This window comes from Myotis yumanensis, unplaced genomic scaffold, assembly GCF_028538775.1.
Source record: "Myotis yumanensis isolate MYYU_CA2020_CCGP unplaced genomic scaffold, mMyoYum1.0.hap1 SCAF_9, whole genome shotgun sequence".
NCBI classification, from domain to species: Eukaryota; Metazoa; Chordata; class Mammalia; order Chiroptera; family Vespertilionidae; genus Myotis; species Myotis yumanensis.
The window spans coordinates 73,800,061-73,815,993 of record NW_027223760.1 but is presented as its reverse complement, the minus strand read 5'-3'; the positions used below and the strand labels follow the sequence as shown (position 1 = coordinate 73,815,993).

The following is a 15,933-nucleotide window of genomic DNA, read 5'->3' as shown; positions in this document are numbered from 1 at the left end:
GCATAAATTCACATAGAACAAGTGTAAAATGAGTAGTTGGTCCATAGCTACTATTGGAGGTGGGAGATGTTTTGTGAATTGGGGAATTAATCTCATATCTTTCTGGATAACTGAGAAACCCCTCCTACTATATAGGTCTCTAGGATTCCCTTTAAATATGTGGCCACAAGAAAGGTGGATAAGAATTTATCTGTATACTTATATACTTTTAAAAATCAGCCATACGTATATTCCTAACAGCTTTGCATTCATTCAAAACACACAGATTGGTTTTTCTTTTAGCCAAGTGTTGCTCACTGTTTGGGAAAGGGGACCTTCTTGGAGGTAGAAATGCATAAAGGAGATCATCAAGTGTCTGCAAAGATTTATTTTGTGCACGTCCAGAAAACAGAATCTCTGCAGTAATATCTACTGAAGTAGGTATTTTTAATGATTGATGGAGAAGTAAATGTTGACTAAGAACAAAGAAAAATGAAATCTGTTCTTTTTCCCAGATTCCTCGATCTTGCACAGATATTATAAAAGTATATGCCTTTTGTTGGTGCAAGTGACTACAAATTAAATATATATGAATTTAAAGGACTGTTTAAATACTGAGTATCAGACTTCCTGATTTGTTACTGAATAGATGGTTCTGTCATAAATAACAATGAAAAAGGAATAGATGGTTCTTGTTATAAATGAAAAGTGAGGTTCATTTACTGGCCCCAGCTTTCCCCCCTTTTAAATTCTGTTCTCTTTTCTGTGGTGTTGCTACTGGAGGAACACAGTGCCCACTGTACACTCCCACCCCAATTCCAAAAACTGTAAAGGATCCAACTTTTACCCATCAATGCAAAATCAAATGATTATTTGCTTGCCATGTGTTAAGCTGTATCTCTAGTTTGAGGCATAAAAAGATTTTGTCTTATCTAGAGGGATTTCCTGTATTGACCTGGGAATGGAGACATGCAACTTCCTTGTCGGGGGAAGAGGTGCCTGTGAAGTGAGAGCACTAGGCGAGCTCTCACTTCTGTGTCTAGGCATGTCTCATATACCTGGAAAACATTTAATATGTATCTCAGAAATACCCTTCCCCACTCATAAAAAAAGAGAGACTGAATGCTGAGGGAGCTTAGATGGGAAGAGCAGCATTTACTAGACACCCAGTTTTACTTTTATATTTTGAGCATTAAAATTTAAAATCCCTTGCAAGTAGTAGGTGAATGAGCAAATAGTGAGGTTGAATGATAAACAATGTAAATCATATATGTTGTTTGCAATATGTTAAGGCAAGGAGGGTGTACAGGAGAAATTTTTGAGTACGAGCTGGGCAGGATTAAGAATAGAAGAATAAAATTGGTGATTATCTGAAAATAAAATGGTTGCAGTACTCCCTGGGGAAATTAACTGCCAGATGAGAAGCATATTGTGAAAACACAATGACTAACTTATCTTTTTAGAACAGTTTTAGGGTTGACGACAGTCTTGCTTTTTTTTACTTAAATTAAAAAATGAACCAATGAATCTTAAAAGGGTAAAAGAAAAATTCATATGATAAGCACTAACCAAGGTAGACACACTTGAAATTTTTTTGGTGAAACCAATTAAATTGTATATATATATATTCTATGAGTGCCTCTTATTATCAAAGGGATTGTGAGGTATTTTTAGAGGTTGTGGGGAGAGAATAATAACTCCTGAAAAACTGTCAAAGAAATTTTTAAATTTCAGAGCAGAATTTTAAAAATGATTTCTGTTTGTCACTGAATTGCTTAGAAAGTGTTTGAGTCACAATCAAATGCCACTGTACTGATGGTCAAATAAATTTTGTTTTTAAAATATTTTTTTATTTTTTATTTACAGTTGATACAAAATATTATATTAGTTTCAGGTGTACAACATAATGATAGGCATTTATATACCCTAATAAGCCTAGTACCCACCTGACACCAAATGTACTTATTACAATATTATTGACTATATTCCCTATGCGGGACTTTACATCACCATGACTATTTTTATAACTGGCAATTTGTACTTCTTAATCCCTTCACCTTTTTATACATCCCCCCCCCAATAAATTTTTATACTGGAAAATAATCTAGAAAAAACCTACATGGTCATATAAAACATTAAAATTATATTAAATGTTTTGAATCAATCACATTAAGTATTGGCCTTGACATAATGTGAAAATGAGGATGATGATATACTTCTAAAGGTGTTTAATAAGTGTAGTCAGGCCAAGGTGGCTTTCCTGGCTTAGGCTGTAGTGCAGTGATGGCAAACCTTTTGAGCTCAGCGTGTCAGCATTTTGAAAAACCCTAACTCAGCCCTAGCCGGTTTGGCTCAGTGGATAGAGCGTCAGCCTGCGGACTCAAGGGTCCCAGGTTCGATTCCGGTCAAGGGCATGTACCTTGGTTGCGGGCACATCCCCAGTAGGGACTGTGCGGGAGGCAGCTGATCAATGTTTCTCTCATCGATGTTTCTAACTCTCTGTCCCTCTCCCTTCCTCTTTGTAAAAAATCAATAAAATATATTAAAAAAAGAAAAGAAAAAGAAAAACCCTGACTTAACTCTGGTGCCGTGTCACATATAGAAATTTTTTTTATATTTGCAGCCATAGTAAAACAAAGACTTACATTTTTTATATTTATTTTACTTATTTAAATGCCATTTAACAAAGAAAAACCAACCAAAAAAATGAGTTCGCATGTCACCTTTGACACGCGTGTCATAGGTTCGCCGTCACTGCTGTAGTGCTTACCGCTTCAAGATGGAGCATCACCACTTGTCCCAAATCTTACCGTCCTCTTCAGTAGAACCCTCCTCCTGAGATCACCCAGCCATCCGTGTCCCAGAGCAGCTCATCTGCATGTACGCTATGAAGGACCTGTCTTTCTTCTCAAAATATGCTGTGGTGGTGTGTGCTTCATGGAAGCATGGAAATCTTTTGTTGGGTGAGAGAATCTCTAGTTTAGAAATATAAGCCAGCAAGTCCTCTTGCACTGGCCTTGACCTCTGGGAAAGACCAACCAAGTGCAGCTCTGTGGTTCCACAGCTGTCAAAGCCGTGGGAAGCCGTACCTCTCCCAGTCCCTGGGAGGTTGTTTCTTGTTGTGTGTCACAGGTGTAGCTTCTTCTGTGAATGTGACTTCTAGAGGGCTGTGCTTTTATCTCTCTGCTGACATCAGTGTGGAGCCCATTGGCCCAGTGTTGGTGACAGCAGCTCACAGTGCTAAAAGGCTGTGGTTGCTGTTCAATGTGCGACATGGAGAATCGCTGCCCACGTGGTGTATACACTGTTGGGAAGTCACTTTGGCTCAAGGGCTTCCATAATATCAGAAAGATGAGTAATGGGTGCCTGTCAGCTAGTGGTGTTTAACCAGATACATACAGAAGTGTCACCTCTGCCACTTGTAAAACAAGAAAATAAAAAAAGAAAGAAGATTCACCTGCCTGGTGTTCAGAGATTTGGGAGTTGTGGGCTGGATGTTTGAGCAAAAAGGAGAAACATTCTATAAGTGATTGTGACATGAATTCCCCCTTGAATTGCTGGGATATTTACCTCAGTTACAAGAAAATTATTTCTTTTCTCCATTGCTAGTTTCATAGGCTGCTGTTGTTATCTCAAATATCCCTAGAAGCACCAGTATAAGTTGATCAAATTGTGGAAAGCATTTTATATGCCAAGAGTAGAGAGTCATGAGGCATTTAGTCAGTGACTCCTTAAGAGGAAGATGGGACATTGAAATAAATGGCCAGTAACAATAATAGCAGCCCCTGCAAAGTGCTGTTCCCAAACTAGGAATCTTCTCTGGAGAATGTGTTTATATTGTCATTTAATTGAGCAGAAAAGTTAACCGCATGGAGCTGAAATGGGAGGAAACTGTCATAAAGCTCTTTTAAGTGTTCACAAAAGTAGGTGCTATTTGATAGCAGGGCTAGCAAGATCCGTGAGGAACCTCGCTTAATTATGAATGGCAATAGTAATTAATAGGATGTGGGAGCTGTTCTGCAGGGACTGAAATGTCATTCAAGTTTCCTTTCTCTTCTACCGGCTTCTTTCTGCTTTGTTGGAGGTCTCAGGCCTGCAACTACGCAGGCATGAAATCCAAGTCTGAAAAGTGGATTATAAAAACCCAAGATTTTCCTTGGGGTATTAATTTGTCTAGTTAAGAAAGACTTTTTTATCGTTAGGTGTTTCTTTCCCAAAGAGGGAGGCGATTAGATATAAATTGAAAGAAAAAAAAAATCCCTACATGATTGCCTTCTGGGTAGAACGTGAGACCTGCTGCCATAGAAACATCTCTGTGATTATGTGATCAGAGAAATGATGACAACGCATACTTCTGATAAAGCAGAGTTCTTTGCCACAGGCCTACGGTTTTATCTTTCGTGTACTCCCCCCACATTGTCAACCACATCAATTTTACTGGAATGTCTCAAGACATCTGTAAAGTACTGATTAAAATAGACACCGTGGTACTATAAAAGACAGGGCTTGTCTTTATTGTGTCTCTGTCTTACTCCTAGAATTGCATTTTCAGTTTTATTTAAAGCAAATATGTTATCTAAATCTCTTGTGGTAATCCTTGCTAGATGAAGGTGAATATTTTGGTCACACGAGACAGAGGAACGGGAGCGGCTGGCCCCATTCTGTTGTGGAAGTGTCATTCTTCTGGGCGCAGAAAACGAATGAAATGTTTCTGAAATGTCTGTGGTGTCTCTCAGAGGGAAAAAAAAGAAAAGAAACTCCATGTCAGAAACATAGCCAGAGAAGGCCACAGTGAAAAACACTTGAGGAAAAGAAAAAACCACATAAGAGAAACCCTATGGGAGCCACAGCGCCCTCTCATTTCCTTTTTTGTGGGCAGAAATTAGGATGTGGGACAACCACTTAATTAAGAAGCTTTTATTATCTCCTTTGTCATGCTTCTCATTGCAACATGCTCCCCCTCAAAGTCCTCTGCTAGGGTGAGGCCGTCTTGACCCTTCCCTCCGCCCTCCACTGCACACCCCGTGCCTCAGCTTTGCTGTCTTCATTAGGGCGACTCCCCAACACCCCCTCCCCTCCTCTTCCCTGGCAGTTGGCTGTAGATAGATTGGATGGTTTTCATTTTTTCTGTGAATACCTTTGTATTTACTGGATGCTCTATTACAAAGCGCACTATGAAATAGTTCCCATTTTCTAACCCTCTGTGCAATTAATCCCTTCTTTACATCCATTTTTGTTTTTCCCGCCCTTCATTCCGTCTTCCTCACTTATTCTTACATGAGTAGCTGTCTTGACTCTCCAATTAGATTGTAAGGTTGTGGACAGGATTGGCTTCTTTTATGTCTTTTGTACCTCTACCCTGGGCTCCTCTAATGTGCAATGCCGTGTTCATGTACACAGTAGGCTTGCCTTAGCTTGGGTTCTCTAGAAACAGGGTCTGAGGCAAAACTTACATGGAAAGGCTTTTTGAGGAGGTGCAGTTTCAGAACAGCTGTAGTGAGGGCACAGGGGAAGCAGACCAGTACAAGGTAACATGTTGCCGAGCTGCCCATAGCTTCTGGCTCATGACAGAGCCTGAGCCAGACCATCACCCCTAAGGAGACTGAGACAGCTGTTGGGGTTGTAGAAAAGGTGGCAGCAGGGTCAGGGACTGTATTGGGTCCAATACAACACCCAATAAATAAATATCGGCTGAGCAAGTAAACATAATAAATATACTACATAGTAAACATTTATTCACTTCTGGTGGTTAATTGCTTCCTATGTTTTTACCTTACTCGTATTATTGGGAGATACAAAGGGTGACTTAAGAGTCAGCACAAATTAAATACGTGAGTATTGAGAGATCAGAGTAGAGGAAGAATAAAAATGTGTGAGATCAAGGGAATTGATCAAGGAAGGCTTCCTGGAGGAGGTGAGCATTGAGCTGTCTTTTGAAGGCTAAAATGGTAAGGATTTATAAATAGGACTGGGGGGGGGGGGGCCCTCAGCCCTGCCTGTGCCCTCTCCCAGTCTGGGAGCCCTCGGGGGATGTCCACTTGTCAGCGGGGAGCAGGCCTATGCTGCAGTCAGACATCCTTAGTGCTGCTGAGGAGGCGGGAGAGGCTCCCGCCACCACCACTGTGCTGGCAGCTGGAAGCCTGGCTTGTGGCTGAGCAGAGCCCCCCCTGTGGGAGTGCACTGACCACCAGGGGGCATCTCCTGCATTGAGTGTCTGCCCCCTGGTGGTCAGTGTGTGTCATAGTGACCAGTCATTCCCAGTGGTTCTGCTGTTAGGGTCAATTTGCATATTACCCTTTTATTATATAGGATAGAGGCCTGGTGCACAGGTGGGGGCCGGCTGGGGTGCCTGGCCAGCCTGGGTGAGGGGCTGAGGGCCGTTTTCAGGCTGGCCACACCCCCTTCAGGGTGGGGGTCCTCACTGGGGTGCCTGGCCAGCCTGGTTTGGTGGTGATGAACTCCTTTAGCTTTTTCTTGTCTATGAAGCACTTTACCTGACCTTCAATTCTGAATGATAGCTTTGCTGGGTAGAGTAATCTTGGTTGTAGTTTCTTGCTATTCATCACTTTGAATATTTCTTACCACTCCCTTCTGGCCTGCATAGTTTCTTTTGAGAAATCAGCTGACAGTTGTATGGGTACTCCCTTGTAGGTAATAACTGTTTTTCTCTTGCTGCTTTTAAGATTCTCTCTTTGCCTTTTGCCCTGGGCATTTTAATTATGAGGTGTCTTGGTGTGGTCCTCTTTGGATTCCTTTTGTTTGGGGTTCTCTGTGCTTCCTGGACTTGTAAGTCTATTTCTTTCACCAGGTAGGGGAAGTTTTCTGTCAATATTTCTTCAAATATGTTTTCAATATCTTGCTCTCTCTCTTCTTCTGGGACCCCCATAATTCGGATATTGGTACGCTTGAAGTTGTCCCAGAGGCTCCTTATACTATCTTCATATTTTTGGATTCTTTTTTTTTTTCTTTTCCGGTTGGGTGTTTTTTGCTTCTTTGTATTTCAAATTTTTTGACTTGATTCTTGCGATCCTCTCGTCTGCTGTTGGATCTCTGTATATTGTTCTTTATTTCAGTCAGTGTATGCTTAATTTCTGATTGGTTCTTCTTTATATCCTTGAGGGTCTCACTAAATTTCTCAGAGGTTTCTAGAAGATTCTTGAGTAACCTTATAACCATGGTTTTGAACTCTATATCCAGTATTTTCCTTTCATCCATTTATTTCATTTGTGACTTGTTTCTTTGTCTCCGCATTTTGGCTGCTTCCCTGTGTTTGTTTCTATGTACTGGGTAGCTGCTAAGTCTCCTTGAGTTGATGGAGTGGCCTTGTGTGGTTGGTGTCCTACAGGGCCCAGTGGCTCAGCCTCCCCAGTCACCCGAGGAAGAATGAGGAATTTTTTTTATTAATTGAAGGAAAACAGATGCCAGTTACTTTAAAAAGGCTTTTTATAGGCTGAAGTAGTAGAAAGATGGGAAGGAGTATAAAAAATTAGAATATAATTCAATTCATTATACTAGTAGAAGGATAACATTTAATAGACTAATTCTGAAAATAAAATTTTACTTTTATTTTGTAGCTTAGCAAGTTTTGTGCAGACAATATGAAAGATTTTATACAAGCTGTTTTGTTTTAAGGATGGCATTACAAATGAGGTATTTTGTTTTCTTATTCTAACTTAAATACTGATCCTAGGTAGAACTACTATAGAAGAAGCAATCCGTTTCAAAGATTTTAGGACCCCTTTTTCCATGGTCCCTGACTGGGGCTTAGATATATATGGAGCCTCTCCTTCCTAGCTTGCTGTGACAGGGGACTAAACCGTCCTCCCCCCCACCCCCCACCCCCCACCCCCCCAGGAGGTGAGCCGTTCTTTTCTTGAACAGTTCTGCTTGGCACAGAGTTCTTAGTTTTCTATTGAAGTAGAACCTACCTCCGGGGATGCTTTACTTCTAATAGACATTAGAATGAGCTTTAAAAATTGATGAAGGCCCAGTCCCTACCCTAGACCAATTAGGTCTCTGGGAGAAGGGCCTAAGCATCAGCGTGTTGCTCCAAGTGCCTGAGGGAGCTTCACTGGCAGAGGGGATTGCCAGCTACTGTACTCCTGGGTGCCCATCCCATTTTTAAAGAGCACTCTCTCATGTTTCACCTCTATCTCTTCTCCAGGAAAACTATCCTCCAGGCTTCATGTGAAACGGCTTGTAATGTTCTAAAGGTCTATATATTGAGTATCAATTTATACTGAAACGACTATAACAGGGCTTTCCTTTATAAAAAATTTAGTGGAATACAGTTGTAGTGATCAGAATCACTACACAAGAAAACAGACCAAAATTTAATCATGGGCTATTTAGTATATACACATGGGCTTATGTTTTTGTATCTATCCATTAATGGAGTTTGTTAACTTGAAATTCAAGGTCTACTCAGTTGTAATATTTGGACTAAAATGCACTGTAAGAATATGGATTTGGAGCTTTCCTGAGTCAGAAATCTCTGTGCTGAGCTGGCTTTTCTGAATCTAGCTCTGTTTTTTAATGATTCAGCATTCTGCTTTTTGTAATGATTTAAAAACCAACCCAGGGCAGTGGCAGAAATAAGCGAAAGATAGGATATATACTTGGCTTGATTTAGTTGGAAATTAACCAAACACAGCTTTGTAAAAAGGACGATATAATAGGAAGAATGTGTGTGTGTGTGTGTGTGTGTGTGTGTGTGTATACATATTTTTTTGATTTCAAGTTTGGTAATGAATTAGAAATTATAATATAGATAGTTTTAGAATCTAGGTTCCTTCCAAAAGTCTATGCATATTATTGTATCTTGCAAGGTAAGGTAACCATAGCTTTGTGTTCACAATTTCTATGGGCATAAGGATTGCTTTTGCCTCAGGAAATTCTGTTAAAATTGAATTTCTCACCACTGAAGTGAGGGTTCATTGCCTGTCTCTCATGAGGTGATGTTCGAATATTTAGAACAGTGTGTGGTGGCGGGAGTGGCTAAAGCATTGTGGCTCCCCCACCAAAAAACTGGTTCCTGGACCCTGATCTGGGCACTGGGATGAAGATGGGTGACCTGGTCTGCGGGCATGGTGCCTAGAGACTGGGGTGATCTGAGAAATGGCATTTGGGGTGAAAATGGAATTGAAAACTAATCCAGGCAGGGGTGTGAAGAGGCTCTGAAGAGAGGCCAACAGTGGGTGTCAACAGGTGGGGAAGTTTGGGGAGGAAGTGTCAAGAGGAGCCCCAGTTTTTAGTATGAGTGTAGCTGTCTATTCTGACTGTTAAGAGGAGGGATCAGGCATGGAGCTGAGAGTAAGTTGCAAGTTGATCTTACATTTTTTCCCCTGTAAGGGATATAAACTATTTCATCCATTTCTATTGAGAAAAAACAAGTTCAATATTATTTAATTTTACCTAAAATCATGATAGTGGTCAGCAGTCTGGAAATCATACCTTTTTCCAGTTTATGTTTCTCTGAATACTCTGCAGACACGGACCCTAACCTTACTCTTGAATTCCTGCTTGATGTTCACGCATTCGTTGTGCCTAAAGCAGTTGAATTCTGCTGCTCCTCAGCTGCATTTTCATCTGGTCAGGTGTTTGGCATCTTGCCTCACCGCCAGCAGCTCCCGGGACATGCCACACCTCTCGTTCCCCACCCAGAGTGCTTCATTTATTTGTGACTTCCATTTTGTGGTGCCTTATGGAGGCCGGAGGTGACGAGGAACTGTGGCAGCCATAGTTCTGTCCCCGCGACCACACACAGTCATTCCAGTTAACTTAGACCATTTCTTTCTGAATGAAGGCTGGTTCCATTTCTTTTCTTCTGATCCCTTTCAGAGAGTGCTCAGCCTTGGTGAGGAATGAAACCCTATGGCCCATTTCCAGCTGGGTGCAGCTCCAAACTGCACTCAAAGCCAACACTAATTATGTTAGAGGTTTCTTATTAATAACAGAGTAAATGTGAGTGAATATTGAAGATTAATTCTCTCTAATAAGAAGGCTTGGCTATTTTGTTATGATGCGAAGCTGTCTCGGTATCTATAGATGGAACTGGCATAGAGCCTCAAATGTCAGGAGGGGGTGATGGTGTCCTCTAGCAGGCTCTTTAAAGTTTGATTAATGAGTTATTACAAATTATTAAGGCAAAATTAAAGTTTTCACTCGGTAGCACTGTTTAAAATAGCAGATTGGTTATTCTTTGTACTTGAAAATGACAAAATCACTTCTTTAAAAATATTCTCTTACCAATCTTTTATCAGTATGTCAATGAATTGATTAATTTTAATTTGGGAAAATTCACGACATGGTAGATCAATGACTTTTTATATGGTAAAATATTATGCAGAAACTAAAACTGATATTATAGGATATTTAATAACTTGAGTGGAACCCCACTCCAGACCAGTTAAATCAGAATGTCAGGTGTGGGTTTTAGGCACCTGGAGTCTTAATTCTTTAACAGCTTTATTGCGCTATAATTCACATACAACTACACATATTTAAAATGAACCAGCAGGGTTGAAAACAATTACAGTGGAGACTCAGAATCATGAGCTGTTCTTCTTATCTAATATTTAATAACTAGAGGCCCAGTGCACGAAATTTTTGCAAGAGTAGGCCTTCTTTCCCCTGGCTGCCAGCACCGGCTTCCCTCCAGCACCCGGGACCCAGGCTTCGTCTGCAAGGTCTTCCGGAAGGACATCCAGTTTAATTAGCATATTACACTTTATTTATAGATAATAACACAAAAGAAAGTCGTTAGTGATATTTTCACAATCTAGCTTTTTGTTTCCTTTGAGACATAGTATGACTTTTTTTGAGGCATAATATGACCACATATGACAAAAAGAAACATTATCGTTATTTTATGCCAGGCTACCTATCAGTGTTACCCGTGAACTCTCTGTCCCAGGAAGAACTGTCTCCACACACAGTCTGGGTTTGAGGGCCAGTTGGTTCATCTGTCCCACTCTGATATGTTCATGAAAATTCAAGCTTTTAAAATAATCTGGGTTAAGGGTCAGCCAGTGCCTCTGATCATATGTAATGGAGTAGACTACTCATTGCCAAAGTACAGATATGTGGCCACTGGAAAGGGGAGGGCTGGGATGGGAAAAGGTGGGACCAGGCAGGATGTCTGCTGGTGCTGCTCTGAGCAGGCACCCACCTGAAACCCTCTCATTGAATAATGCTCCACATAGCAATTGTGTAAGAATTTTACTGGCTATTTTTCAGCCAGTGCTAGTAAAATAGTACATATTTAGAAAATGATATAAAAAGTTAGCCAATGAAATAGTATTAATGGCCAATATTAGAAAATTGATTAAGTGAATATGATTTTTATATGCTAAAATATTATGCAGAAACTAAAACTGATATTATAGGATATTTTAATAACTTGGAGAAATGTTCATTTTATATTGTTAAGTGAGAACAGCAAGTTACTGAATCCATGCACACTGTATGATACAACTGCTACTTTCAAAAATGCAGACACAGCCCTAACCTGTTTGGCTCAGTGGATAGAGCATCGGCCTGCAGACTCAAGGGTCCCAGGTTCGATCCCGGTCAAGGACATGTACCTTGGTTGCGGGCACATCCCCAGTAGGGAGTGTGCAGGAGGCAGCTGAATTGATGTTTCTCTCTCATCGATGTTTCTAACTCTCTATTCCTCTCCTTTCCTCTGTGTAAAAAATAAATAAAATATATATTTTCTTAAAAAATGCAGTCACATATACATACAGGAAAAATATAACACTTGCAAGACAAACACCAAAATATTGACAATTTTTATGTTTGGTGGTGGAAGAAAACACTTGTTCTTCATTTTAAAAAATTCTGTACTTTTCATGTTTTGAAAAATAAAAACACTTTTTTTAATCAGAGAAAAATATGAACATTATTTAAAAATAGCTTTAAAACTTCCCTCAAATAAAAATAAAACCCTGTCTAAAAACAATCCAGACAGAATGAGGAACAAAAATAAATGTAATTAGCATTCCAGCTTCAAACTAGTGTGTTACCCAGTAAGCCCTCACTAAATGTTTTTTAAAGGGAGCTGAGCAAAACAAACAAAGCTCTGCTGAAGTTGGAATTAGTTCAGTTGCTTTTCAGAGTCATCAAAACCATTTTGTTTTGTTTATCCTATCAAGTTCGAGGTTGCAAGGCATTTGTATTACAGTCGAGGTGTGATGGCATTTCGTTTCATTTTGACCGACTCCAGCTGTTTTTCGTAAGAGGACAGGGCAGTGTGCAAATAAGCACATTTCTGCACATGGGCTGCATGTCGCATTAGTTCTTGAAGACTAATTTCAGAAGAGTATCCTCCCCCAGGGAGAAGAGGTGAGATGAGTCTACACCCTCCTTATGTTGAGGTAATTGAAGCGGCTAAAGTGCAGTGGGAACTCCCTAAATTACTTAATGCGTGTGTCCCTTTCACCAAGCCCCATGTACTGAGCCTTGGCGCCGTCCACTACTTTTGCCACTTGCAGCTTCATTCTCTCCCTGTGTCTCCGTATTATATCTGTCTTCCGAACCTTCAAATGCGCTCAGATCTCCTCTGGCTTCTCATCTCTGCTGCTGCCTGGGTCACCATTCCACTTTGCTCCTTCCTTTCACTGCCAATGAGGTGGTTAGTAGTTTACTACCTGATCTCAGCCAGAAGTGCTTTCTTCCTCCTCTGGATCCCCATGTATTTTATCAGCAGGAGCCCAGGCAAATACTGTCTTTGACACCCTGCTCCCTCTACCTCTAAGCTTCTGGGACACAGCAGGCCCTGTGGGACTGGTTTCTGAGGCTTCGGGGCAAGAACATGGAAAGGTTTGTAGAGGCTTCTGGCTTTTCCTATGGAACATATGTCCATGAAGTGCCTTGTGGGGTTTTTGGTGGGCTCTTAAAAAATCCTCACCCAGGGATATTGATTTGAGGCACAGAGGAAAGGGGAGAGAGAGAGAGAGAGAGAAGAGACAGACAGACAGACAGACAGACATTGATGTGCGAGAGAAACATTGATCAGGGTTGCTTCCCATATGCATCCTGACTGCTGATCGAGCCCACAACCTAGATGGTGCCCTGACTGGGAATTGAACCTGCAACCTTTTGGTGTACAGGATGCCTCTCCAACCAACTGAGCTACCCAGCCAGGGCAGCCTTGTGTGTGTTTTTTTTACATATATCTCAGATCTAAACTTAATGGTCTCTCCAACATTAACAAAGTTTTATCTCTCATGTAGTGGCTCCCTCCCCTCCCCTCATACCAGGTTCAAATCCCATCTCTGACATGGACAAGTTCTCTGACTTCGGGGTGTGTTACTGAACTTCTCTGTGCCTCGATATGCTCATATAGAACAATGGCCACCTTAGGGAATTATTGAAGATTGAAAGAAGCCTTCAGCCTTATATCTGGGCCCTGAAAGTTACTCACTGAATGCATTTTTTTTTTTAACTGGCTCCCTCTTTCCGTACCTGAAAACTGGTTCAGAGTACTACACTGAGGTGTGAGTGCCTAGCAGCCAGCAAATTTGTGCGATTCAAGCTGGCGTCCCAGCAAACTGCCAAATCTTGGTTTATGAGTCTCTCGGGCAGTAACTACAAAGTCACCAACTACAATTATAAGGCCCTGTGTGCCAAAGTCTTTTCTCTCTGCTTTGCTCAACCAGTGAGATCTGTCCAAAGAACTGGAAATTGTAGAAAACATATACAGCAAGTGTTACAGCCCAGGGGAAGTCATCCGCTGGAGCTCTGGGTGCTGCCAAGTCGCTCACAGTCATGGAGGAAGGAAAGGGGAAGCATCACATGTCCCTCTTCTCTTGGAATTGCCATCCTTCTCTCATTTCCAGTGCCAGTGTCTTCTCACAGGATTTACAAGAGAAGAAAAGTCTCGCTGTGCTGGAAACGGTAGAAAACGTTCCCAAACTTGCTTAGTGTTCTTCCTAGCAACAGACCTGGTGACTTCCTCCATGTCTCTTCCGGGTGGCACTGCTCTCCGAGTATTTATCACTTTCTTCCACGTGCTAGCCGTACAACCGAGGGTCATTAGTCACTTTCTGTGTCCCAGTTTTCTGCTCTATTAGATAATAGAATTGCTCACCTCATAAGATTATGAAGACCAAACATATGCCAGCCAGTTTCAAAAGTAACTACATGCACACGTTGCTTCGTAGTCATTCACTCTGCATAAACAGTGAATGCAGCTGTGGGCTGGTGGAAGTAACGTGGACTTAGAATCACAGTTTGCCGCTGGGGTCCTGACTTTGACACTTACTAGCTGTGATGAATTATTGTGAAGTCACCTACTCTTACTGAAACGCTATCTGTAAAATGTCAAGAAAATACTTATTTTTCAGTATTAAGTGAGATTACTTCTGTGCAAAATAAACCACAAAATGCCATACAACACAAAATGGTATTATTATGTCTTTTTTAAAAAAAATCTTCATTGTTGAAAGTATTACAGATGTCCTCCTTTTCCCCCCCATTGATCTCATGTAGCCCGCACCACCCCCTCACTCCCACCCCAGGCCTTCACCACACTTTTGTTTGTGTCCATGGGTTATACTTATATGCATATAAGTTCTTTGGTTAATCTCTTCCTTCCAACCCACCGAATCCTGCCTTCCCTCTGAGATTTGACAGTCTGTTCCATGCTTCTATGTTTCTGGATCTGTTTTGTTCATCAGTTTATTTTGTCCTTTAGATTCCACATATGAGTGAGATCATGTGATACTTGTCTTTCTCTGACTGGCTTATTTCGCTTAGCATAATACTCTCCAGGTCCCTCCATACTGTCTCAAAAAGTAAGAGATCCTTCTTTTTTACTGCTGCATAGTATTCCATGGTGAAATGTACCACAGCTTTTTTTATCCACTCATCTACTGAGGGGCACTTGGACTGTTTCCAGATCTTAGCTATTGTAAATTATGTTGCTATGAATATAGGTGTGCATATATTCTTTCTGACTGGTGTTTCAGATCTCTTCGGATATGTTCCTAGAAGTGGGATTAATGGGTCAAATGGCAGTTCCATATTTAATTTTTTGTGGAAACTCCCTATTGCTTTCCATAATGGCTGCACCAGTCTGCATTCCCACCAGCAGTGTACTAGGATTCTCTTTTCTCCACATCCTGGCCAACACTTGTCATTTGTTGATTTGTTGACCATAGTTATTCTGAAAGGTGTGAGGTGATACCTCATTGTCATTTTAATTTGCATCTCTCTGATAATTAGTGACTCTGAGCATTTTTCATATGTCTCTTGGCCATCTGTATGTCCACTTTGGAGAAGTGTCTATTTAGGTCTTTTGTCCATTTTTTAAATTGGATTGTTTTACTTGCTTTTGTTAAGTTGTATGAGTTCCTTATATAATTTGGATATTAACCTTTTATCAGATGTATCATTGCCAAATATGTTTTTCCATATAGTGGGCTCCCTTTTCATTTTGTTGATGGTTTCTTTTGCTGTGCAGAAGCTTTTAATTTTGACGTAGTCCTATTTATTTTCTCTTTTGTTTCCCTTGCCCTAGGACAGTGATGGCGAACCTATGACACGTGTGTCAGAGGTGACACGCGAACTCATTTTTTTTGGTTGATTTTTCTTTGTTAAATGGCATTTAAATATATAAAATAAATATCAAAAATATAAATCTTTGTTTTACTATGGTTGCAAATATCAAAAAATTTCTATATGTGACACGGCACCAGAGTTAATTTAGGGTTTTTCAAAATGCTGACACGCCGAGCTCGAAAGGTTCGCCATCACTGCCCTAGGAGATGTATCAGCAAACATATTGCTATGAGAGATGTCTGAGATTTTGCTGTCTATGGTTTCTTCTAGGATTTTTATGGTTTCTCTACTTATATTTAAGCCTTTTATCCATTTTGAGTTTATTCTTGTGTATGGAATAATTGGTGGTCTAGTTTCATTTTTTTTGCATGTATCCAGTTTTTTCAACAC

General features: G+C 40.7%; 1 protein-coding gene across 38 annotated transcripts in view; it reads left to right on the top strand.

The window, feature by feature from the left end:
- NRCAM (neuronal cell adhesion molecule) overlaps window positions 1-15,933 on the top strand; it is a 259,428-nt gene that overhangs the window by 40,368 nt on the left and 203,127 nt on the right. The gene's annotated exons all lie outside the window — the stretch shown is intronic.